Consider the following 26550-nt stretch of genomic DNA (forward strand, 5'->3'; position numbering starts at 1 on the left):
CAGATACAGCCTGCAGAGTTTCCTTTTGTGTTTTTGTACCTTGTTTCCACAGTATGAATGTTTTCTGTATCTTCATACCCAAATTTCACATAACTCTTTCAATAAAGCGTTTTTCTCTTAATTTTTTTTTTTGGGGGGGGGTACCAGGGATTATACCTAGGGATGCTTAACCACTGAGTCACATTCCTAGCCTTTTTTATTTTTTATTTTGAAACACTCTTGCTAAGTTGCTAAGGCTGGCTTTGAACTTGTCATCCTTCTGCCTTGGCCTCCCAAACTGTTGGGATTAGAGGTGTGCACCACTGTGCCTGGCTCCTCCAATTTTTTAATAGGGAAAATTTGCATATATCCCCCCCAACTCAATATGAGCGAGATAAAGAGGTAAAGTAGCTTATCTTGAGGTCATGTTGCTAGTAAGTGGCAGGACTGGAATTTGAACATGGGCATTTGCTGTCTGGGTCTTCACCACCTGCTATTCACAGAAATAATTTTGTTACTAGTTTTTGTAAACTCAGTGTGGTTTTGGGAAGTGTATGCAGAGCAAGTTAAAGTACAACAAAATGTTGGCATGTCTGGTAGTTTGTATTCATTTTTATAGTAAAAGCTCTGTTCCCTGTAGTATTTAGAGAAGATTATGCCAATCTGGCTTCTGGGCATTTACTGGTACTAAAATAGACACTTTGAGAGATCAACTTAACTCCTTTCAGGTGCCAAGATACTATTTACTGTTAGTGAAATAGTAGTTTTACAAAATCCTGCCATTTAGTACATAAGTTTATGTAGCCTTAAGGTGTCCCCTGGCATGTTGTGGTCACTTATATTGTAGAGAAAGGGTAAAACAAATATTGGGGGACATTGTATCGTAAAGGCAGGGTAAAACAAATATTTATGGAGCACTCTTTGAGTTCCAAGTACTTTAAAGGGGAATTTGTTTAATCCTCATAAGACTGGAGCTATTATCCACGTACCCTCTGGTACGTGGAGCTACTGGTCCCAGGTCACACAGCTTGTGCATAGATCAATTCTGTCTTGAGTCCTTGTCGGTTTATGTACTGAGAGGATGCAAGTTTTTTTTTTTTTTTTGTATCTAAATGACAATGGGACCTCAGTTCACAGAAAGGACATCTATGGCAGGCAAACCTGGGTCTTTCAGCAGTCTGGGTGTGTGATGGCTGTGGTGGGAGCCTCAGGAGCAGATGGGGAAGTTGGGGTTCCTGTTCATACAGCAGAGGAGTTAGCCCTGGGCTAGGGCCTCTGTCTTCACTAGTGAACATTTGTGAACTGGAAATTCTCTTCAAAAGCATTGGAATATATCTCCTGGAACCAGGGTGACACAGTAACAAGATAAGCCTTTCAAATACCAATGCCACCTCCGCCATCCTCAGTGCCATTAATGGTTGTGTTTTTTCTTTAAAGGCTGACTAATCAGATATTTCGTAGTCTGAAATAGAACAATAAGATGGCTGGGACTGGGTTAACTTCCGGCCTTCCTCAGCACAGTCTAGGTGGTCTCACTCCTCTTTCCCTTGTGTTGTAAGTTGCCTCTGATATCCAAATGGGCCATTCTCTTTGGCTGTGAAACTGGAATTCTCACAGTGGCTAATGAATGGTCTCTTTCCACTTGGCAAAGCCATTGGAATGTTTCAGGGGGTGGCCAGTACATTCAAGGTGTGGCCTACCACAGACCCAAAGGTCTCAAAATAAAATAGCCCATTTGGTGTTTCAAAAGCACTTTTGATTAAATTAATGAAATATTTAAGAAGGTGGTGAGTGATGGCTGGTTGGCTAGTACTTATAACTATCTTTCAGCTATGGACCTTTCAAAATTGAAGCATTTAGATTTTCTTAGTTTATAAGTATTAAGCAGCAGAGGGGAGTGAGGGGAGGGGTGGGATTGTGGGGATGGGAAGGACAGTAGGATAAGACGGACATTATTACCCTATGTAATGTATGATTACACTACTGGAGTGACTCTGCACCATGTTCAGCCAGTGGAAGGAGAAGTTGTGCTCCATTTGTGTACAATGTGTCAAAATGCATTCCATTATTATGCATAACTAATTAGAACAAATTAAAAAAAAATTGAAGGGAGCCCAGTAGAATAGAAGGGGAACAAGAGTAGGGAAGGGGAGAGAAATGGGAAGTACTGGGGAATGAAGTTGATCACATTATACCATTTTATTGTGTGCATGTATGAATATATTATAACAGATCCCACTGTTATGTATAATTATAATGCACCAATAAAAAGGGAAAAATAAAACAAGTATTAACCAGGTGATTGACTCACTTTATAGCTCTTTCAGGAGCATCTCCATTTTTAGGCAAAGTAATTTAAAATTTATCCAAAAACTGAAGACATACAGGGACTGGCTTATTCTTGGTCCTAAACCTAGACCTGTTTTAAAAACAGTTGATTTCCAAGCCAAGGTGTCCCTGTATGACATGTTTCTATAAACGTCCTGGTGCCACAAGTTGCAAATCTTAGCAAAAATAGAGTTCTGTGTCCACTCAAACTGCTCCTGCTTTCCTCTGACCACAGCCAGTGCTGCCTTCACCAGGTGAGGTTCCCTGCATGAGCTCTGCATGCTTTCTAATTTGTCCCTAAAGTTCTGTGCTGCCTTAAGCTGAGAAGCATACCAATCCCCCATCCTTGGGCAAATGGTTTACTTTGAGGAATCATCCCAACTGCCAAGTCTGCAGACCCAGTGCTGGCAGGACACGGAGGGTAAAGGAAGATGGGAACCATGTGCTATTGGGAAACCCAAGCACAATGGTACTATCTTGCAAAAGGGGCCTGTGCAGACAAGCAGCACTCCCTCAGCAGCCTTCCCCTCTTTGTGAAGAACAGAAGGAAAGAAAGAAGCATGCATTTTTTAAAAAAAATTTACTTTTTAGTTGCAGCTGGACACAATACCATTATTTTATTTTTATGTGGTGCTGAGCATCAAACCCAGGTCCTCAAACGTGCTAGGCAAGTACTCTACTGCTGAGCCACAATCCCAGTCCCAAGCATGCATTTTTTTTTTTTTAAACATTCACAATGCAAAACCAGAATTGATAGAAATGTCCAGGTTGCCCAGCCCTCATCTAGGGCCAGTTGGCTCAGAGGACTCCATCTAAGGAAAGAGATCTCTGGGTTTCAGGGTCAAGAACAGAAAATTGGGGAAAGGGCCTGGAAGAGGAGAACAATTTGGAAGGTGAGGACAGTTGGTTCTGTCACTTTCTAGAGGTGCTGGCTGTGTTGGTACTGAGGAGGCACCGGTCAGGCCCAGGTGGCCATAAAAAGAGTGCCCACAGCAATGGAGGTGGCATGCAAGAACAGCCATGGCTGGAGAAGCCACTTCAGGTGGATAGGATAGCAATTACCAGAAGGCATGGCTGCCAGAGGAACTGTTCTACCTCAGCAGCCCTTGGAAGACCTGAAGACTGGGTGGGCAAGAACTGCAATTTTTGTTGCATTGTGGAGTGGTTCACACCCCTTCAACGTGCTTCCTGGATATGTAGCCCTGTCTGGCATACCTTCTCATATATAGGTATTTCAGCTTTTTTTTTCCTTTAATGTTTTTGTAGTTGTCAATGGACTTTATTTATAATTTATTTATGAGTTGCTGAGAATTGAATCTGGTGCCTCACACATGCTAGGCAAGTGCTCTCATTGAGCCACAACCCCAGTCCCCTTCTCATTCTTTAATACTAATGAAATAAACAGGTCTCTTATACAATAGTGTTTTATGAACCTTTGGCCTTTAAGTTTTAATGCTTGGAGAGAGCTGCTTTCTAGGTTTCCACTTAGAATTGTGATATTCTAAGCATCTTGAACAACTGTTTGGAAGAATGAATTTTATTAAAACAGAGTTAGGGATGTAGCTTGGTAGTATAGTGCTTGGCTTGCATGCACCAAGATTTGGAGTTCAATCTCCAGCACTTTGAAAGAAAATTTTAAAAAGTGGCTTCCTTAGCAAAATATTAGAGTGCACAGAATTCCTTTAAGGTTGAGCTGGATCTTTCCATGGAGATGGCTGACATACCCATCTGCATGACTCAATGTCTCCCATCCTTAGTTCCTGTTTCCTTAATCTTTAAGCAGAGACCCCCAGGCTGCTAAAGGCCTCATACTGATAAGACCTGGGGCCAAAGTCTGTGTTGTCCTTTATCTAAGACTGGGGTTAGGGAAAGTTTTTGTGTATGTTGAAGTTGACTATTTCCAGTTATTCATTTCCTTCCCCCTTGCATTTATTATCTTCATCTCATTAGTGCACTAAATTAATTGAATAACCAAGTAAATTGGGAGGATTTTGTGCAATAATATCTTCATTGTACTACTCATAAAAGTTATAACTTAAATTTAGCCCAGTATGTCAATGATGAAGATGTCAAACACTTTCTTACATGGTATTTTTGTACATAACCAGCATCTAAAAAAAAAAAATAAAGGTCGTTTGTACCAAATAAATGATGAGAGCATTAAGTGAATTTACGATTTTAGATTTACAGAAAATTTTCTAATATTGTGCAAGCCTATAAAATTTAGTCTCTCAGCAATAGTAACAAAAACAGCATGGTACTGGTACCAAAACAGGCGGGTGGACCAATGGTACAGAATAGAGGACACAGAAACCAATCCACAAAACTACAACTATCTTATATTTGATAAAGGGTCTAAAAGCATGCAATGGAGGAAGGATAGCATCTTCAACAAATGGTGCTGGGAAAACTGGAAATCCATATGCAACAAAATGAAACTGAATCCCTTTCTCTCGCCATGCACAAAAGTTAATTCAAAATGGATCAAGGAGCTTGATATCAAATCAGAGACGCGCCGTCTGATAGAAGAAAAAGTTGGCTACGATCTACAGTCGGTGGGGTCGGGCTCCAAATTCCTCAATAGGACACCCATAGCACAAAAGTTAATAACTAGAATCAACAAATGGGACTTACTCAAACTAAAAAGTTTTTTCTCAGCAAAAGATACAATAAGAGAGGTAAATAGAGAGCCTACAACCTGGGAACAAATCTTTACTCCTCATACTTCAGATAGAGCCCTAATATCCAGAGTATACAAAGAGCTCAAAAAATTAGACAATAAGAGAACAAACAACCCAATCAACAAATGGGCCAAGGACCTGAACAGACACTTCTCAGAGGAGGACATACAGTCAATCAACAAGTACATGAAAAAATGCTCACCATCTCTAGCAGTCAGAGAAATGCAAATCAAAACCACCCTAAGATACCATCTCACTCCAGTTAGATTGGCAGCCATTATGAAGTCAAACAACAACAAGTGCTGGCGAGGATGTGGGGAAAAGGGTACACTTGTACATTGCTGGTGGGACTGCAAATTGGTGCAGCCTTTTTGGAAAGCAGTATGGAGATTTCTTGGAAAGCTGGGAATGGAGCCACCATTTGACCCAGCTATTCCCCTTCTCGGTCTATTCCCTAAAGACCTAAAAAGAGCATGCTACAGGGACACTGCTACATCGATGTTCATAGCAGCACAATTCACAATAGCTAGACTGTGGAACCAACCTAGATGCCCTTCAATGGATGAATGGATAAAAAAAATGTGGCATTTATACACAATGGAGTATTACTCTGCATTAAAAAATGACAAAATCATAGAATTTACAGGGAAATGGATGGCATTAGAGCAGATTATGCTAAGTGAAGCTAGCCAATCCCTAAAAAACAAATGTCAAATGTCTTCTTTGATATAAGGAGAGTAGCTAAGAACAGAGTAGGGTCGAAGAGCATGAGAAGAAGATTAACATTAAGCAGGGATGAGAGGTGGGAGGGAAAGGGAGAGAGAAGGGAAAATGCATGGAAATGGAAGGAGACCCTCAGAGGTATACAAAAGTACATACAAGAGGAAGTGAGGGGAAGGGGAAAAATAATACAAGGGGGACAAACGAATGTCAGTAAAGGGGGCAGAGAGAGAAGAGGGGAGGGGAGGGGAGGGGAGGGGGGATAGTAGAGGATAGGAAAGACAGCAGAATACAACAGACACTAGTATGGCAATATGTAAATCAATGGATGTGTAACTGATGTGATTCTGCAATCTGTATATGGGGTAAAAATGGGAGCTCATAACCCACTTGAATCAAATTGTGAAATATGATATATCAAGAACTATGTAATGTTTTGAACAGCCAACAATAAAAAAAAATATATATATAAAAGAGAAAAAAAAAAAAAATTTAGTCTCTCAGATGTTAAGCTTATGAAATCATAATATGGAATATTTTTCTTGAGTAACATTAAATGCTACAAATTTTCATAATGCTGTATTGATATGTATCCTTTATGCATGACTATTTTCAAAGGGAATTTTATATCATGTAATATTTGTATTACATTATGGAAAAAAGTAAACATGGAAAAATTAACTATTTGAAAGTGAACCTTATCTATAGATTCTAAAACTGTACTTGAGTAATGTAAATAGTCAATTAATTACTTCTTTACTGTCTGAAACGATATCATGTTTTATATTTAGAACATTAATGATTTTGCATTTGGAGAACTTATATATTGTACATAACGATAGATGACTTAGGATAAAGGTAATTACCACTCTTGTTCAAGCCAATCAGATATTTAAATGTTCGCATCAGCAATCATTTAAATGATTGCTGAGATGAGGCCAAAAGAATGTTTTAATAATAGAATTATAATGCATAAATGGATTTTCATCCTTACATCATCAAGGGAAGTACTCTAGTTTTCAAAATTAAGAAAAAAAATAAGTTTTTTTTTTTTTTACTTTTAAATAACTGTGTTATGGTTAACGCCTTGGAATTTGTTGTACTCTCCCATGAAAGGAGCACTGAACTATACCGAGATAAACCTCCTATGAGGAATTTTACAATTTCTGCCAAGGTTGATGAGCTCTGTCATATATCTGTGATGCAGGATGGGAAGTTTCAATCATCATTGCAGTAGCATTTGTAGGAATCTGATTCATTTTCATGGATTATGCTATTTTAGGCACTGTGTATATGTAAAGATTATATTTATGTTGTGAATAAGTCATTGGTGTATTTTTACTTAATTTCCATACAAATCATCACACACACACATTTGTTTCCTTGGGCAAGACATTTCTGTTGATTTTTGTAATAAATAAACTATTATAAATGGACCATTTAACCAAAACACATGTATTTACTCATTGACATTAGACTCAACTTGAATTTGTGTAATTACTTTAAACAGAAATGAACCAGCCTCCTTCTAAAAAAAAAAAAAAAATAATAATAATAATAATAATAATAATAGTAACAAGTTGAACTAAATGGTCAAACTTTGTAGTTTTAAAATTTGAAGGCTAGGATGCCAACAGTAGGGGCGACATAGAATTGTTTTTCTAGGGATGCCGTTTCCCAAGGTCCTTGTGAAAAGCAAGTGTATAATTTTTCTGAGGGATGAAATAGGGGAACATCCAGGTGCCCATAGGTGTGCATTGTGCCTTCACACTTGCAAGGATTGCTGAGATGAAGCCAAAAGTATGTTTTAATGCAGAATTAGGACGTGTAAGTGGATTTTCATCCTTGCATCCTCATGGGAGAGTCTCTGGTCAAGTTTTCCAAGGCAAACACAATATTGTGCACACATCTTTTTCCTGAGGGAAGCTCTCATCTTCATTTGAAAAGGAAATGATTGCCTCTCAAGCCATCCTTTCTCCTGGTTGTCTCTCAGGCTAGAGATTTTATGTTTTTTTCCTAAGTTGTGATGAGGATGGGAGATGAATATCAGTGGTAGCACTCATTTATTCCTCTAGAAATTTAAGATTTGCACTATTCCATTTTTTGATAAACTCTTAAGAGTGACAACACATATGTTGGATGTTAAAGAATTACTTAAAATCTGCCTCTTCTTGGCCTTGTGACCCTGAGGTTCTCAAGGAGACAGAAGGAAAATACATACATTTCTCTTAGATAATGGTTAAGGGGAGTCGTCCTACCCTTCATCTATTGAAGCTCCAACAGGTTGAATTATTGTCATTGGTAGCTCTAGACAGTTCCCAGGTGGAATTATTGTCACTGATAGTGGCTCTAGTTAGTTTCCCCGTATAGCATCTATCAATGATGGAGCATATTTTTTAAACACTGCTATGGTAACATCTTGGAATTTGTTGAGCAAGTACCTTGTGTACTGTCCCATACTAGGAACACTGAACTACACAGAGATACAACTCTGATGATGAGTTTTACAGTTCCTGCCAAGGTTGATAAGTTCTGTCACGTATCAGTGAGACAGAATGGGAAGTTACAATCATTGCAGAAGAGGTAAAAACAATTCTGCCATATGTGTTTACAGAGTTATGTCATTTTACATCCAACTAAGAGGATCTGAGAGTTTCACATTTCATCTTTCTGCAGTGGCTGGGGAGGATTTAGCTTTGGGGGAAAGAAGGTAAATGTATTCTGAGGAGAGGAAGTTTGGATGGTGGTTTATACTCTGAGGATGCTAATTAGGCTAGTGACAGGATGCTTGAGAAATAAGGAAGGACTGGGAGGTTGAGGCCAACTTATTGCAGTTCTTAAGGTTCCATCTGAATTGGGATGTCTTTGATCAGTTTCTGTAACCAGCCTGATTTTCAGAATATCTCAAGTGTTCTATTAGACTCTTAGATCTACTGAACAGCCACCATTGTAATGGAGTGGAATTGTAATGCAAACGGGGCTCTAGGCCTGAGATGGCTTCATATATATATGTATATATTATATATTTGGATCCATCTGTCTTTGGGTAAGTTAGTAACCCTCCTGTTCCTCAGTGGTGGTGTGAGGATTAAGTGAGGTACAAAGCACAGAGGTCCATTGCAAGTAACTAAAAACCTCCTGGTCCCTACTTAACTTTTTATGTCATCTCAAAGTCTCCCCCTCTGCCCTTTCACAAACATAGTGTTCAATAAGTGTGTGTGATGAGACAGGGAGATGTTCCACACAGACAAAGATGTAAGTTAGTAGAAAGGATGGCTTTAGTATGAAATATAAAGGTCCCATTTCCTGTAGTGAAGCCAGACTTTCTACAACAAAGATGCTTACCTCTTGCTTCCCATGTTTTGGGAAAAGAGTGAAAGCAGCACTTTGAGCCTAAGCTCAGGTAACCTGAGGAGTCCCACTTGGTGCTGAAGGAGAGGAAATGTTGTCAGCTGCAGGCATGCAGAAAGACTTTCTGAAGACTGTCAGGGCGAGCTCTATCAATCTGTGTTCAGACCCTTGGCATTCCTAGTGTTAACAAATGCACTTTCTACCATTTGCAGTTACTTGGAATGTTGGACACTATGGTAGTTTACAGTATCTCTGAAACCTTTGAACCCAGGGTTGGAAGTCCAGAGGGTGTGGTGTATGGGAGATGGTGCCTAGTGAATAAGCTGCATACCTGCTCAGCATCTACAGCCAATTGTTCTCCTGAACTATGTACTTTTTTTTTTTTTTTTTTTTTTAGTGAAAGTGGATGAGGTGACTTCCCTAACTACTGGGAGAAATGTGCGTCTAAACAAAGCCAGAAGTCTACATAAACTTCATAGTTGTAAACCTTAGAATTCTGGAAGCTCTCAGCCCATAATTCTCCAGAACATTTAGGTGGTTGACTTTTCTCAACATCTTAGGGAAAAAACTGAGCTTTGAGTTAATTAACCCATTTGAGGAGCCAGTGGGATGCTGAGTAAGCTTCTTTGCCAGCTTGGTATCTTGGTGGTGTGGTAATTTGTCCAATGAGAGTAGCTTCTAAAGTTGAGTTTTGCAGTCTCTGATCATCATAGGTAGATTGCACAAGGAGCCTTTGGTCATGTGTCAGAAGAAAAGCAATCTGAGGTGAGCAGCCCAGCCCGCAGAGGGCAGTGCAAATGAGAGAGAGACCAGGGAAGACTGAGCTGACACAAATAGAAGATTTAGCGCTAGTGGAAGTTAGTACTTCATGAAGTGTAGGCTCTTAGCACACAATGGATGACCCTGCTGGGGAAAATACTATGCAGACAGGTGACCTGAGGACATGGTCTGGCTTAGGTAGCCTGTGTGGCATCATGGGAGAGCTAGTTATTACAGGTTTTTGTAAAGTATAATTATAATTTATCTCATTCTCCTCAATGCAGCCTTTTTCATTTACAATGGGGTCAACTTGTTTTTGACTTTAAACATTATTGCCAGCATTCTGAGTTGTTAGTAAACTAAAGAAACTTCTTTTCTAGGGGAGGGAAGAGTGTAACACAGTGGAGGGGGAAAAATATCTAGGCAGCTCACCCTTTAGGTGCTGTTAAATTTGAGGAACTAAACCCTATTAAAGTAGGTCTGGGGCTGGGACAAGAAGGAGGAGGGGAAAAAAGAAACTTATATTTTTGAATATGGAAAAACTGTATTAAACAATCTCCAACATGATTAGCACCATTCGTGGTTGCATTATAACTAGAATTTTTTGACCATCTGGGCTTATTCAACATCTCGCTTTTTGTTGAAAAATATATAATAACTAGCATTTACATCATACCTTCTATTTGCCTGGTACTGTTTGTTTGCTTCACAATGTCCTATGCTTGAATATTGATTCATACATACATCACAATACCATGAGTATAGGTATAATTATGTTTTATAGTTTGGGAAACTGAGGCACAGGGGTTAAAATAGGTGACATGCTAGGAAAATAGAAGAGCTGGATTTCAAACCCTGCCAATCTGGTTCCAGAGTTTGTTCTGTTAATTACCATACTGTATTCACTGTTCACAGCCTGAGCACACGGGAGGAGTCATTCTGTTCTCTATTTTAATGACTTGCAACTGAATTTTCCCAGTTTACCATGGAAATACCCATTCTTCTTCTTTTATGACTAGGAAGCACAGTATTTATTACTAGAAAGTCTTGAGGCTGCTATCTTCTATAGTTTCAGAGGGCTCTTCACAGATCTTGGGGAAAGAGACCATGTGGTAGTGGCAGAGTTTAGGTTTAATAACATTTATTAGGCTGAAATTTCTTGGGTTTTGGCTGAATTATGGCCAATCTGTGCACATCTGATATAAGTTAAATACATGAAAGTCACCAGATGGCAGAACATGAAGATGTGCCCTAATTTCTGTGAATGCAGCAGTGATACTTGGGCATACCTCCAGTGGACTCAAAACTCCATAGTACTTAAAGTTGGTGGACATGTTCTCTGTATGTGTCCCTGAAACTGTCAGACTAATACAGCATGCTGACATAACTCGGCTCTGATATTTCAAAAATCCTGCCAATTAAATTGTATTCTCCTTAAATAAAAACTGGAAAAATAAAGTGCAAAGAGGAAATCAAGGCCACTTAGAATCCTACTGCAAAGCTGGTCTTTACTGAATTGTATTTTCCTTCAGTTTTTTTTTTTTTCCTTGCACCCACATTTCTACACATGCTATCTTAAAGCAATAGTTTGTGTAGCTAATATCTTGTTATCCTCACAGTTAAATTTTAACCGAGGTACAGAATACAGAACATTTCACACATGCATTTTTTTTTTTGCTGGGGAAGCCACAGATATGTAACCATTTATAGTACTGCCTTGCCATTGCACGCATCATTTCCTCTCCTACTTCCTCTGTGTCCCTGGCAGTCCTGCTGCTGGCTCTCCACTTGTGACATCTGAGTCATCACTGACTTCTCTCTGTCTCCAGAAGCTGTTAGTGAGCTTTGTTGTTTTTTTTTCCTCTCCCTAAGATTTCTCAGATCTGTACTTTATTTTTAAACCACCAAAGCTCAACCCCAATCTGTACTTCAATCATCTCATGCTGTCAAGGTCTGTTTCTTGGCCTCTAGATTCTTTTTGGTTTCAATCCAAGCTTTAAAAAAAAAAGGGGGGTGGGTAATTTTCTGTGGCAAGAGGGTGTAGCTCAGTGGTAGATCATGTGCTTAGCATGCAAGACCCTGGGTTCCATTCCCAGTGCTAGTAACAACAGCAAAAACAAAACAAAAATTTCCCTCAAGTGTTTCTTGGTGTCCTTTTCTTAGCAGAACTCTACCATGATAACCCCTTTGCATTACTTTCCAGTTATGTCCACATCTTTGTTGCTGTGCTGGGAATGAAACCCAGGGCCCTATCATGCTGGGCAAGTGCTCTACCACTGACCTATACCCCAGCCACATTTTATGCTTCTCAACGATATTCTCATTTATTTCGTCCACTGCACATAAGGCAAAGATATACCTTGGTTCTTTGTTATTGTATTGTTAAAGATTAATTGAGCTGATTCTAGAGAAAATCTGTTAAGAAAAGTTCAAGCTGTGTCCTTTGTTACGTTGTGACCCATCAGATCTTTTCTACTTGTTATTTAATATCATTCTTGCTCTCTGATTCATACTTCTAAACAAAATATGAAAGGATCTCATATCAGTTGTTTATGAATTCTTTTAGTGACCAAATATCTTTATGAAATGAAATGCCTGCAAGAAGTATAGTTTTGTATTTCTTAGAAATGCACTTATTTGGCCAATTAAAAAGCTTGCAACCCTGTGTTAATTCCTTCTGCCCTAAATTTGAAATGTTTTCCCCCAAAAGTTAAAAAAAAAAAAAAAGAAAAAGAGAATTATTTGAAACTTAGCATAAAGAAAATGAGAGGCAGGAAGAGGTGAGAAAGAAACAAAACAGTTAATGAGCGATGGTATTGTTAGCAAGCTGTGTCCTTTGATAAAAATGCATTTTGAGTGTGTTTTTATTTGATAAGAATACATTGTGTTCAGTTAAAAAAAATTCTTTGTTTTATTCATTTTTTTGTTTCTTCTCAGCTACATACATCCAGTGCCTGTTTGTCTTAGAATATAAACTCATAAAAGCATTGAACACATTTTCTTTATCCCTGAATCTCAACATCTAGTTAATATCAGCCAAGCTGTGTACAGTCAATAAATGTTTGCTGATTATGTGATGATGCTTCGGGAAAATAATCTTTCTTTGTATTTCTAGGGTTTTTATTTTACTAAATAAAACTTAAGAATATTCCTAACCCCAGTGTCAGCAATCCGTATCTCTAACTATCCATAGATGTTGGCACCCAGTTGTCCATAAGGAGTTGCCAGTTGTAACCTGTGTGGGTGACAGCTATGTTTCGATTCCTCTTGGATCTGTCCTGTTACTTGGCTCTATGACCTCACACTTTGTTCTGGGATCTGCCAGAAAGGGAAGGGAGCCTTAGGCCAGTAGGAGATGAAGCCAGCATGTTTCAGTGGTCATGTCAGGATTCTGGCTTGGCAGACAGAAACGACATGGGTTGTTTTATATTGCAAAGCTAGAGTTACTTCTTCTGTGACCCTGGAATGCCTTTATATTTGCAAATACCAATATCATCTTTTTCTCAGTCCAGCCAGAAGTAGAGGGTGATGGGAAAGGCGGCGGGTCTTTTGTTCAGAAAGTGTGATGGGGATTGAAGCAATGCCTGCATTCATGTACTGGATCTCTGATGGCCCTTCCTTTGAAAAATCCTATGATTCTGTAATTACAGTGTGTTCTGTTGGCACAGTTGTTAAATTGTGAATTTAATAAGTTAAAATGAGCTCTGTAAGAGAATATGGGTTTTTCCACTGGAATGGAAGGCTATTGCGTGATGAGATAGTGGAGAGGAAACAATAGACTTTTTATGTAGCTGCCTGGAACTTCTGCTTCATGAAGGTAAGCTGATAAATGAGGAAGAGGAGATAATGAATTGCCTAATCTTCGAGCTTGCTCACCATGCTCTTTGAAAACAATGTTTTATGTCCTTGGACTGCCTCATGGTGCTTGCCCTACTTTAGATACCCTTAACTAATATTACATGGAACTTGGTTTGTAATTTTGTGTTTTATTTCATATTGCTATATTTTAAGCCCATGCAAAAATGAATTATTTTATTTATTTTGTCTCAAAGTCTGAACATTTCAGTAGTCCAAATGGAAATATGTTTGTGCTGGCATCATAATATAGGAGGTGGTAATTCTAGCCTTGCTTGAGAGGCTAAGGATTGAATTTATATAGCAGTATAGATCTGGAGGGAGAAGAAAGTAGATTGGGCTTATATACAAGTACTTATTGAAATGTCAGTTTATATTAGGTTTTCTCCATTAGGATGCTTTTCTGTTATGGAGAACACCTTTTAGTATTAATGATATTAAGAAATATTTCTGAATAAAAATTTTAGCAAAGAGTCACTGGGGAATGGATTCTACAGTGATAGCAGTTCTCCATGTCTAGGCAATTGGAGGGGGAGGCAAGTCAGGATGAGGGTGGCCTGCATTATGATTCTGTTCAAATACTTTGGTTAGGAAAGTGATGACTTGGCCGACATTCCACTATTATAACTGCAGGAAGTTTAAGAGGCAGAGTGGCTCCTTGGGTTTTGACTAGAATCTTGAATTTCTCCATACTACTCTTCTCATGCTTATTTTGGACTTGGGCTTCTTAGCATTTCTAGCCAAGACTGACTTTTGTACTTATGGAAAAGTGACTGTAAGTAGAACGTCCCCAGGGTGAATACCAAGTCACTCTTTCAGTTCTAGAGGCTGGAAAGGATATAGCTCCAAGGTTCCACCAGACCAGGTTTCAGCCCTGCCCAGGTTCACCTCTGATCCTAAGGATGCCTTAGAACAGGCCTGAAGCTAGGGTGCCCTGATAAATTTGTTGGAGGGTTTTTTTGTTTTTGTTTTTGTTTTTTAATATGGTGAAATATCAAGCCAGAGTTTTCAAATGGTAAGTGGAAGTTGCAGGTGCAGTTTTCAAGGAAGTTTGAGATGATGATGGAGGAGGAAAAAGAGGGAAGAAAAAAGGTAAAGTCCATTTTAATATCTATAGTGCTTTCCAGTGTCTTGATTAAATTCTCTCCATAAAAGCATGAAATACCAGAGGAGCGACAGCCTTGCATTTGGACCTGTTTAGGAATGGATGAGCTCTTCAGATGTGTTTGCAGTATGACTATAAAGGTTATCATAGTCAAGTTGGATTTTCCCCCCTCCCCTTTATCCTTATTTATCTCTTAGGCTTTCTGTATAGGTATGGTAGTTAATTTTTTTTTAAAGCTCTAATCCTTGGAACATGTGAATGTTAAAATGTTATTTGGAATGCAGGGGGGTCTTCACAGATGGATTAAGTTAAGTAACTTGAGATGATGGATGATCCTGGATTATCCCAATTGGGCCCTAAATGCAATTACACATGTCCACATGGGAGGCCGAGGGAAATCTGATACAGAGGAGGAAACATGTGAAGATAGGGGTGGAGATTTGAATCAACTGCCACGAAAGAATGCCAGTACCATCAGATACTAGAAGAAGCAAGGCATAGATACTCCAGAGGCTCTGGAGAAGAAAAATCCTTGCACATTCCTTTATTTTATCCAAGGGATCCTGATTTTGGACATTTAACCTCTAAACTATGAAATGATAATTTAATTATTTTTTTAATTAAACAAATTTATTTTTGAATTTGTTTTTGTTAATTTTTAAAAGCCTAGACTGACTGAATTTCTGATCCTCCTGTCTTTCAAGTAGCTGGGATGACAGGCATGGTCTACTGCAACAGTGTTAAATTTCTGTTTTTAACCATTAAGTTTGTGGTAATTTGTTATAGCAGCCTTATGAAACCTAATACAGGAGGGAAAGAAAAAAAAATAAGAGTCCTCCTGACCAAGTTGTTTTCTATCAACAAATTTAATTTTTATGAGAGAATCCCCTTTCATGTACTTGTGTATTATATGCAATTAATACAAACCTGTTTTAGTGAAGTTCTGATTACCGGATTAATTTTCCTAAAGCAGGCCTCTAATTGTATTGAACATGCTTGTATTCCTAATATGACTATAAATTTGAGATCTTATTTGGCCTGTCTGTAATTGTATCCACATTACTTGGCACACAGTAGGTTCTTAGTAAATATTTTCCAAATGACTACATGCCTAAGTCTGAGTAGTTTCCTAATCGGGGCTCCAATCAGCTATTCTAGCTCTTTTTCTCACTCTTCTTTTTATGTTCTTGCCAGAGAAAAAAAAATCAAGTTGGTGAGGCATAAATAATGAATAATAACTACAATTTCCCTTATGAATAATAACTGTCCAGATGACAGATGGTACTAGAATGGACCGATTGTGTAATAAATATTAATTGGAACTTTTTTGGTTACATTTCTGAGGAAAAACGGACAAAGTAGGCAAATCCAATGTATATTAAGGAATTTAAAAATGTTCTTTAAAGTGTGTTTTTAGGGTCAGTATAGATGAAACTCAAATACATACTATGCCTGTAGTTCAGAATAATGTCAGTGAGGCTCTGGACTCCATCTTTTAAAAAAAAAAAAAAAACAGAGTATTGAAAGGAAGAGTTCAGAGTACAAATATCTTAGTAAATTGAAATTAAGCTACATGGTAAATGCTTAAGCATTTCTCATCACCTGAAGGTCATTTTCTGCTGTAAGATACTTAATTTTTTGACTTGGGACAGTATCTTGTCCAGGGCCATCTAGTGAACAAGATGGTTCATACTACTTCCCAAACTTTTGGGAAAAATTCAAGTACTTATAAATATTTTTCCAATGGGTTAAAAATACACATAAATCTTACATATGGCTTCAAATTCTAAATTCAGAAAAATTTGCCAAACATGGTGGTGCACACCTATAATTCCAGCAACTCAAGAGGCTAAGGCAGGAGGACACAAATTGGAGGCCAGCCTCGGCAACTTAGGGAGGACCTAAAAAAAAAAAAAAAAAAAAAAAACTTAGTGATATCCTGTCTCAAAAAATAAAAAGGGCTGGGAATGTATCAGGTACAATCTTGCCTGGCACGAGTGAGTTCTTGGGTTAAAAAAAAAAAAAAGTACAGGAAAAAAATGTTAGAAAAATTAAAATTCCAAATCTCAAGCCACACTCCAGACAAATGAATCTCAGCCTTTAGATGAGTCATAGACATCAGTTTTTGTTTCAGTGAAACTCCCGGGTGGTTCCAATGCAGACACGTTAGAAACAGAAGTATACAGTTATCGTAGCAAAGATAATTATGGTCTACTATGGAATCCATATTAAAATTTCAAAAGTTTTCCTCTGGGTGCCTTTTATAGCTGGTTTTTGTTACAAACTATGATGTGGTTGCCAATCTCCATAAAGATTGGAATTTTTGTCTTGTTTTGTTCACGGCTGTATTCCCAGTACCTATATGAGAGACTTGTGCAGAGTGTCAGATAAATATTTGTAGATTGCATGAACTTAAAGGCTTCTACATTTTGCTGGGCATCTGTTGAGTGGGTTGTCTGTGTCTGAGCAATGTCTTACACTGACCAACTGTTAAAACGTGAGCAGGAAAAGCAGTGCAGCCTTTCCAGAGCGCAAATGTATCGCTGTGAATTTAGAAAAGAGATCAATGGAAAACTGCAACTCTGTAATCAATAATGCATTTAAGTTCAAATATGTGCGCAGAGATGTAAGGTGGAATTTTATTTCATGTTTGGTGTAAACATCACTCAAAGACTCAGAAAGGCCCATCCATATGGATCCCTGGGGTTCAACCCCAGCTTTCAGGGTTGCTCCCTCGTGGGTCAGCTAGCATATTTGTAGTCACATAGTCGTCTTTCTCTGATCTTGCAACAACAGGTTTAATGTTACCTTGTTAGGAATGTGAGGCTTAATTGATAAGGAAAACATGGGTAATACTCATATACAAGGTTTTTTAATTTTTATTTTTTACTGTTCTCTTAGTGCTATCTTGTATTCCCTTTCTCTTTACACATTAAATTTACTTGTAGCTTTAGCAGTATGTTTTCTGTATGGAAAACTAAATTCCAGCTGGCGATGGGAATGTCCAAGTTTGAGACCAAAGGTTTCTGCAAGGACAGGGAGACATGATGATAGGAAGAAGTGGCTTGTGAATGGCATTGCTGGAAGACCAGAGGACGGGGGATGTGTGTCCAGGGAGCGAGCCAGTGAACCTTTCAAGGTAATCTTGGAGGTGACAACAGGGTGAGAAATGATTGACTCATTGTTATTTTGTGATTGAATATTTTGTAAGCATCAATCTTCAATTTTTAGGGCATTTCCATTGTCAAATAGCACACACAAATCTAACCAAGAGATAGAATCTCAACGCTTTAAAGCAGTGCTTTATTCCTTTAGAGACAGAATTTTTTAACTTGGTACATGTTGAGGTTTGGATGTGGAATGTTTCCCAAAAACTCATGTGTTAAAGGCTTGATCCCCAATGCAACGGTGTTCTGAAGTGGGACTTTTAGGAAGTGACTTGATTGTGAGGGCTCTGACTTCATCAGTGAATGAATCAATGGGTGGATTCATAATTGGATGGCATTATTGAGAGGTGGTAAAAGCTGGTTCCTCTTAGTTGGAGGAAGTAGGTCACAGAGGGCATGCCCTGGAAGGATATATTTTCTCCCCAGCCCCTTCTTTGTTCTGCTTCCGGGATGCTATGAGGTAAGCAGTTTTCCTCCCCACCATGATGTTCTGCTTCATCACAGGCCAAGAAACAATGGAGCCAGGCATCCATGGATTAATCCACTTATATGAATTAACTGGTTGATAACTCTAGGCAGGTAGGGGATGGCTGGAGAAAGGAGGTCACTGAGGGTGTGCATTTGGAGTTTATATTTTGTCCTTGGTGAGTTAAATACTCGACTTCCTGGTTGCCATGTTCTTAGCTGAGTCCCTCTGCGATAATATTCTGCCTCACCTGGAACCTAGAGCTATGGAGTCAGTCAGTGATGGACTGAACCTCTAAAACTGAGCAATAATAAACTTTTCCTCTTCTAAGTATATTTTTATCAGGTATTTTGTCACAGCAACAGAAAACTGACCAATATAGCCTACTTAGTACAAGTAAGAGTTCAATAGATTAGCTAAAACTAGTTACCCAGGTAAGCAAGTATGATTTTTATGAAAAATGAGAAAAGGTAGTGAAGATTACCAGTTAACAAAGGAAAGTTTTTTTTTTAAACTTGACCTTTGGAGCAGGACTCTTTTACAGTCTCTTCATTTACAGTTTTAGTTCTGGCCTTTATTTTATCTAGTTTGACAACAACAACAACAAAAAAAATCAATGTTGTTCCTGAACATTCTATTTTCTTTCCTTTTTTGAAAAAAAAGTACAAGCAATTCACCTGTTTTCATATAAATCACCAATTCTTAGATCATTCAAGGATATTACTTTTGCCTTGTTATCATAAATTTTTGTTTAAGGGACTTGAGTGTCACTTGGTATCACTCTTTTATACATGATGAAACAGACCCAGAGAGGTAAAAATCACTGCTCAGAGTAGATCACATCCAGCAGGTGATGGAAAGAGTAGCACTTAGAACCCCCAGTGAACATGCTCAGTGATGTGACAGTTACACACAGTTTACTTTCTAGGCATTTTCAAGAATATTATTAAAAATCCAAACTTGAGGCTCTAAAAAGTAGAGTAGTAAGCACCGTGAATGGGTCTGGTCTTTTCATTCCACCTTCATCAGGGAGGGAAAGGGGATGTTTCTCCCAGGAACTATGATCATGGATATATTATGGGTGTGAAGGCTACAGGGTCACAGCACACTGTGCACATGGCAAGCACATCTCTTCTTGGAGAATCCCTGTTTGGCTTTGGAGAATTTGATGGTTTATCCAAATACTCATGAATGTTCAGACTCAGTACCATAGGCCCTGTTCTATGGTCACTCTGAGATGTAGGTATGAGTGATGGTATCTGGCCTGTTATCCCTCTCCAGCTTGTGGGGTTATTAACCTTCATGATGGTCAGCATGCAGAAGTAGTAGCACTCATCACTTTCACTCATAAGAGAACTTATGCTTTTCTTCCAATTTTCCATCCACTTCAGAAACCCAGTATAAAAGAGGTGAGCAAGCTTGGCCAGTCATGGGCTCTCCCCATTCTTTCCCACTTTTCTTACCATTTGATAGCCTTTTCTGAGCTATAGCCAGGAGAGAATCGGTGTGGACACTCTATGATAAATCAAGTGGCTGACCCCAGTGATAACACCCAGGATTGTTAGGTGGATCTGTTTTATACTTTCAACTTATTGGTCAGTCTTTACCTGTGAGTCAGTTGCCTTTTTAATTGTGGGCAAACATGGTGCATGGTGAGGTATAGTTGGGCGGAGTGAGGTGGCTATTGGATAATCTCTGAGTGGGAGTTGGTCTGGTATTGACAGCTGTTTGATGGGCATCACAGGTAGGCATGGGGACACAGGGGTAGTGATCATGTCAGTCAAAAAGGGAAACGAGGAGTGAGGAAAACCAATTAGTCTGCTTCTTACTCCATTTTAGATCCTCTTATGATCTCTTAGGGCTAGGAACCCAGGCACCTTCCTCAATAATAGATCCATCTATGAGTAATAGGAGAAAGGGCTTATGGCTGTGCTTCAGGAAATGCTCTGGAGAGAAATGACAGTCTTTTTCAGAAGTTGCTGGTTAAAAAAAAAAATGTATGAGTTTTCCATATTAAAACGCCAGACAGCTGAGCGCGGTGGTGCACATCTGTAATTCCAGTGGCTCGGGAGGCTGAGGCGAGCCACTGGAAGGCGAGTTCAAAGCCAGCCTCAGCAATTGCAAGGCACTAAGCAACTCGGTGAGACCCTGTCTCTAAATAAAATATAAAATAGGGCTGGGGGTGTGGCTCAGTGGTTGAGTGTTCCTGAGTTCAATCCTCAGTACCCGCCTCCCCAGAACACACATACACACACAACACAAAAACAAAAATAAAAACACTCACAAAAAAACTCCACCAGATAATAGAGTAGTGAGAGCTGTTCTCACAATCACCTCCTTTTGGACATGTGGAAAATGGAGTTCCAGGGTTGTGTACTGGTTCATTTCAGACTGAACTAACATTCTATCCCCACTCAGTCTCTTAACTGGAGGCTGTAAGTTAAGGGCTGAGCCACCGGCGTGAGCGGAGGGTGTGCTGCCTGAAATGCTAAGTCTAGCTCTCCACATACTGTGTGACCTTTACCACTTGTCCCTGTTTCTCCACTGACAGATTGAGATAGTGGTAAGGTTGTTGTAAGAAGTAAATGGGAGGAGGAAAAAAAAAACATACACACACACAAAAAAAACCTGTGCAACCTGTGCAAATGTTTAAAAGAGTTCCTAGAATGTAGTGAGAACTTGTGTGAGCTGCTGATAGCATTTTATGGTTATTTTGTTCTCATGGCTATCTATTTTGCAGTCTTATTGACAATTTTGTCCCAAGTTTTTAAATGAAGAGTAGCAGTGACACCTATGAAAATAAAATTTGTGGATTATATAGATTCAGTTGCCCACACCTAATATGCCATAATGACCTGACCTTATGAACACCAGGGATTCACAGTTTAACTCAGGAAATTCCTCTGTTGAGGGATTTTATTTAGATATATTACAGAAAAATAATACTTTTTTGGTGTCATTTCCTAGAAACACAGAATTTTGAAGCTTGATCATGTACTATATTCATTCTCTACTGCCTTGATTTATAAGAAAAGAAGTAGCCCAGAGAGCATAAAGTGACTTTTCACTTATGAAAAGATGAAGATGAAGCAACTAATGATAGAACCAGGTAGGCTGCCCGTGGTCTCTTTCCTTAAAGTCATAGACTTGTGTTGTACGTCTTCACATGTGTCTCCTGTTTAGCTGTTGTTCTCCGACCAGTTTGTTTCAGTTGCCGGGGGTTATAATTATGAGAATTACACTGAACATTTTTCATGTGCATAAAAAGTGTTTAACTCAAAATTTTTAGACAGAGTGTAAAACACAAAGTATATTTTACTAACTATGGAGAGATTAAAAGCTTGAGGCAGAGTTGGGGAGAAGTACAAAACAGATCACCAACTAGCACCTTTGTCAAATAGGAAGATGCATGAGAGTGGGGGTGGAGAAGGGAAAGAAAGATTGAGAGAGATTGATTCTGTGGGTTTAGAGCTTAAGAAAATGAAATTTAAGCCAGTGTCTTTGAAGTTTTCCCTATGTTATCCTTCAGTTGAGTCAAATTTTGTCATACATCCACTTTCCCTTTCTTTATTTTGGTTGTATTTAAAATAGAGTTCAAAATAACTAGTAAGAATAGAAACAGATTTTCAAGGCTGGCAAGATACATTCTGTTGAGGAATATGTACCTGCAGGGAGGAAGCATGCTGGTATTCTGGATTTTCGACAGTGGTGTTCTGTACAGAGCTCATTAAAATGAATTAACTGCCAAGTGTGGTGGTGCATACCTGTAATCCCAGGAACTCTGGAGGTTGAGGCAGAAAGATCACAAGTTCAAAGCTAGACTCAGCAATTTAGCAAGGCCTTGTCTCAAAATAATAAATAAAAAAGGCTAGGGTCAAGGCTCAGTGGTTAAGTGCCCCTGGGTTCAATAATCCCTGGTACCAAGTGAAACAAAACAAAAAACAGATGGCATATTAAAAGAAACAAAGAATTCAGCGTCCTCGTATCAAAGAAAACACTTGGCCTTTGTTTTTTGGGGGATTGTCTTATTTCACTTAGCACTATATTCTCCAACTCCATCCATTTACCTGCAAATGCCTTGATTTTATTCTCTTTTAATGCTGAGTAATATTACATTGTGTATATATACCAAAGTTTCCCTATTCATTCATTTACTGAAAGGCATCTGGATTGGTTCCACAATTTAGCTATTGTGAATTGTGGTGCTATAAACATTGATGTGGCTGTGTCCCTGTAATATGCTGTTTTTAAGTCCTTTGGGTATAAACTGAGGAGTGGTATAGCTGGGTCAGATAGTGGTTCCGTTCCAAGTTTTCCCAGGAATCTCCATACTGCTTTCCAGATTGGCTGCATCAATTTTCAGTCCCACCAGCAATGCATGAGTGTGCCTTTCACCCCACATCCTCGCCAATACTATTGTTGTTTGTATTCTTGATAGCTGCCATTCTGACTGGAGTGAGGTGAAATCTTAGAGTTTTGATGTGGCAGGGGAGGCATGGGAGGAATGGAGGAACTTTAGATAGGGCAAAAGGGAGGGAGGGGAATGGAGGAGGCATGAGGGTAGGAAAATGAGTGGAATGAGTTAGACATCATTATCTTAAATACATGTATGGAGACATGAATGGAGTAAAAATACTTTGTGTACAACCAAAATTGAAAAAATTGTGCTCTATATGTGTAATATGAAATGAATTGCATTCTGCTGTCATATAACAGAATAAATAATTTAATAAAAAGAATAAGAATTATTACATGAAAAGCTTGAAAATAATCAAAAACATTTTCCTCCTAAATAGTTGAAAGCTAAGCAGTTGGAGGGAAACAGATTGTGAGCTTAAAGAATGTAAATCATTGTTGATGAGTTAGCAATAGTAAGGCATGCAAGAAACTTAAGAAGTGATTTCAGATTAAATAATGGGATTATCTTTATTTAGCCTTCCCTATGTAGGATACAGTGAGGAAGAAACACAATGTAAAATAAACCTGGTTTGAAGTCAGAATACTAAGAATACTAAAACTAAAAATCCTTCATTTGGGACATTAATTTGACATGAATATTTTGTCCTGATAGAAAAGCTGGAGGTGTTTTTGTTTGTTTTGGTACCGGGGAGTGAACCCAGGTGTGCTTCCCCACTGAGCCACATTCCCAACCTTTTTATTTTTTATTTTGAGGATGGGTCTTGTTGAATTATCCAGGCTGGTTTCAAACTTGTGATTCTCCTGCCTCAACCTCCAAAGTCACTAGGATTATAGGCATGTGCCACCATGCCTGGTTGGAAATGTTTTTTAATTTGGGAGGGGCTCAAAACTAAGGGAAATAGGAGTTGGATATTTGCATTAAATTTTCATGTAGTATGAAAATACACTAGGGAAAACTATTTCCATTTTTAAGTACTCAATGACAATAGGAGGCATAGTAGTATTTATCTTTCTAAAATGTATGCAAAAACACATCTTAAAACTTTCTGACATTTTGAAAGTATATAAATGTGGAAAAGTGACTCAAGTGTGCCTTTGAAAGAAACTGGACAGGAAGTGGAGAGATCAGATTTGTAGCCTCCTGTGCTGATAACCAGCGACATCACCAAAGACTTCTCACTGCCGAGTCCTAGTGCCCTCCGTGATCCATAAAACAAAATCACTTGACCAGGTGATCTATGGACTTCTCTCTCCTCTGCAAATCTGTCATTCTTAATAATCGGAGACAGCAGGGAAAATGATGGACCAAGAACCCAAAAGCTTTATTGAAGATATTAACAGGAACCAGATTTTGAAGGAAATATAAAACTTGGTTCTTCAGAAAAAGGGCATTCTCTTTTTTTTACTGGAGCATTATAATTTGTACATTATAGTGGGATTCATTATGCCATATTTGTATATGTACATATTTGATCAATCTCATTCCACAGAACTTTCCATTTCCCTTCTCTCTTCCCTCCCCCTCCTCTGCTTACTCTACTTTATTGATGTCCATTCTGTTGTTATTTTAATAGTACATTATATTATGGTGTATGTGTGTGTATAGGAGGACTATTATGGTGTATTTGTACATGGACATTGAGCATTGACAAAGAGGATGCTGTGAGGAGCATCCTCATAATCGATGGCCTCATTATTATAAAAGCAAAGTTGTTTACTTTAGGTGGATTGAATTGGGAATTGGCTCAGCAGATTTGGGACAGCCATTGAAAGATTATGTCAGGCAGCTAGAACTACACTGAATCAAAATGCACTGTAGCTAATGAATATGAAGCATTGCAGGCCTGCTTAGACATGGAATTTAACATGCTTCACACTTCTGTGCAGTTAGGATTAGGAAAAAGCTGACAGTGGGATATTAACCAACACACAGGATGCACTAATGGGCATGTTGGAAGATCCATGTTGAATTAGTTTTCCTGGTGCTTAGAGAGTTGGATATGGGAAGGGAAGAAATGACACAGTGGGCTGGCTAGACTGGATGGTCCCAAAGACACAGGCAGGAGGTTGGTTGTGGTTCAACAGGGGAATGCTGAATTAGAGATCTTTGTGATTTGAGTTAATAAGGCTCCATCAGCGAGCATGTTAGTGAGGCTTGATATGCAATGGAGAGGCAAGTTGGCCTGTATGTTCAGGGAAGAATGCACCTGGGGTGGGGTCAGAGGGAGTCAGATGTTCAAATTGGGAGGCTCATGATTGTGGAGGGCAAGGTGAAAATTCTGAGCCCCGAATGGGATAAGAAGCCCGCCCGAGGGGTAGAGATGCTGAAACCAGCTGTGTCATCTCTGTAACCTGCTGTGACTGTAATTACTTAATTTCTCAGGGCTTCTATGTTCTCAAAGGCAAAATGGGGTGAATAGTCAGAGTTGAACTAGACTAGTACTTCTCAGTGGGGTCAATATTGCCCTCTAAAGGGCATTTTGGAAATTTGTGGGGGCATGTTTTACTGTCCCACTGTGTTAGATGTTCTACAGTTTCAGGACAGCTCTGCCAAACAGAGAATTATCTCGTGTCCTGGATGACTCAGGTGGCATTCTCAAAGGATATCAGATACAAATAAATCTCATCTCTGCATATCCTAAATCAGGCTTTTTTGTTTTCTAATTGCCATCTGTCTTCCCCACTCTTTATTTATTTTGAACATTAAAAATTTATTCAAGATTCTATAGCTACTCAGATCTAGAATTTGAAGACCAGTATTTCTTATTAGTAATTTTTCTGATTTTATTTTTTCCCTGTGTAAATTTGTTCATTATCAGTAGATAAACAGTTGACCACTTCATTGCATGTCTTTTAGAGTGCAAGAGCTCATTGAAATTTTATTTTATTTTACATTGCCCTTAATTTTTCCTCAATGTTATGACAAAGGGCATGAGAGTACACATGTAACTAACTATGTATAGATAAATTATCTGAACTTTGCTTCAGAAAAGTGAAGGGAGATATGTTAAGGGCAAGTGAGTATGTTAAGGTTGAGAACCATATCACTAGGTGGTCTCTAAGATTTTTAACACCTGACATCTCCAAAGTACTGCAGCTCTGTGAATGTCATGATGTGTAAAGATAGGTTTTCTATATTGGGAAGCTTTTAAAGACTGAGTATCAGCGTAGGAAATGGGTAGAAACCAGCCATTTATGAACCCAGGAAAGCCTGAAGAAATTGAGATCTGTCTGGAGGGGAGGGGCACATTGGGCCCTTCAGGAGAGCTGGGTTCCTGCCAATGCAGGGCCAAGGGGCACTCTGGTTAAAGTCCACAGAGAAGTAGGAGCAGCCAGAAGAGGGCTCAGTGGTGGGGAAGGCAGTTTAAAAAAAAAAAAAAAAAAAAAAAAAGGCATTATGACTGCATTTTTTTTTTTCAGTTCAATCTGGATGATTCTTTTGATGTGAAGTAGGTGGTATAAATTATTTTTCAAATAACTGAGCTACCCACAAGTGTATCCCTTTCTTCTAACAGTTTATTTTGCCTTTTACATTATAAGATGGCACCATTATCCATCATTAGTATGAATGTTCTCTGCTGAAACTTGGGGAAAATCTTGCCATGATATGGGATCAGTTTTGAGTTAGAGAATTTCTCTATCTTCTATTTTTAACCTAATTATCTTAAAGAATACTTAAAATGTTAAAAATGAAAGTAACTATAGACGTTTACCATGAGA

The 26550-nt window shown here is 38.7% G+C and overlaps 1 protein-coding gene across 4 annotated transcripts in view; it reads left to right on the plus strand.

The window, feature by feature from the left end:
* The window catches only part of Arhgap18 (Rho GTPase activating protein 18), a 147754-nt gene that overhangs the window by 13270 nt on the left and 107934 nt on the right, over positions 1-26550 (plus strand). The window contains exon 1 of one of the 4 annotated variants that reach the window (XM_071613035.1): positions 21444-21520. The exons of the other annotated variants lie outside the window; for them this stretch is intronic. The gene's annotated coding sequence lies outside the window, so the exon portion shown is untranslated. Of the gene's footprint in view, positions 1-21443; positions 21521-26550 lie in introns of those variants that run through there. 4 annotated transcript variants of the gene reach the window in all.

The sequence above is a fragment of the Marmota flaviventris genome, chromosome 6 (genome assembly GCF_047511675.1).
Source record: "Marmota flaviventris isolate mMarFla1 chromosome 6, mMarFla1.hap1, whole genome shotgun sequence".
Taxonomy (NCBI): domain Eukaryota; kingdom Metazoa; phylum Chordata; class Mammalia; order Rodentia; family Sciuridae; genus Marmota; species Marmota flaviventris.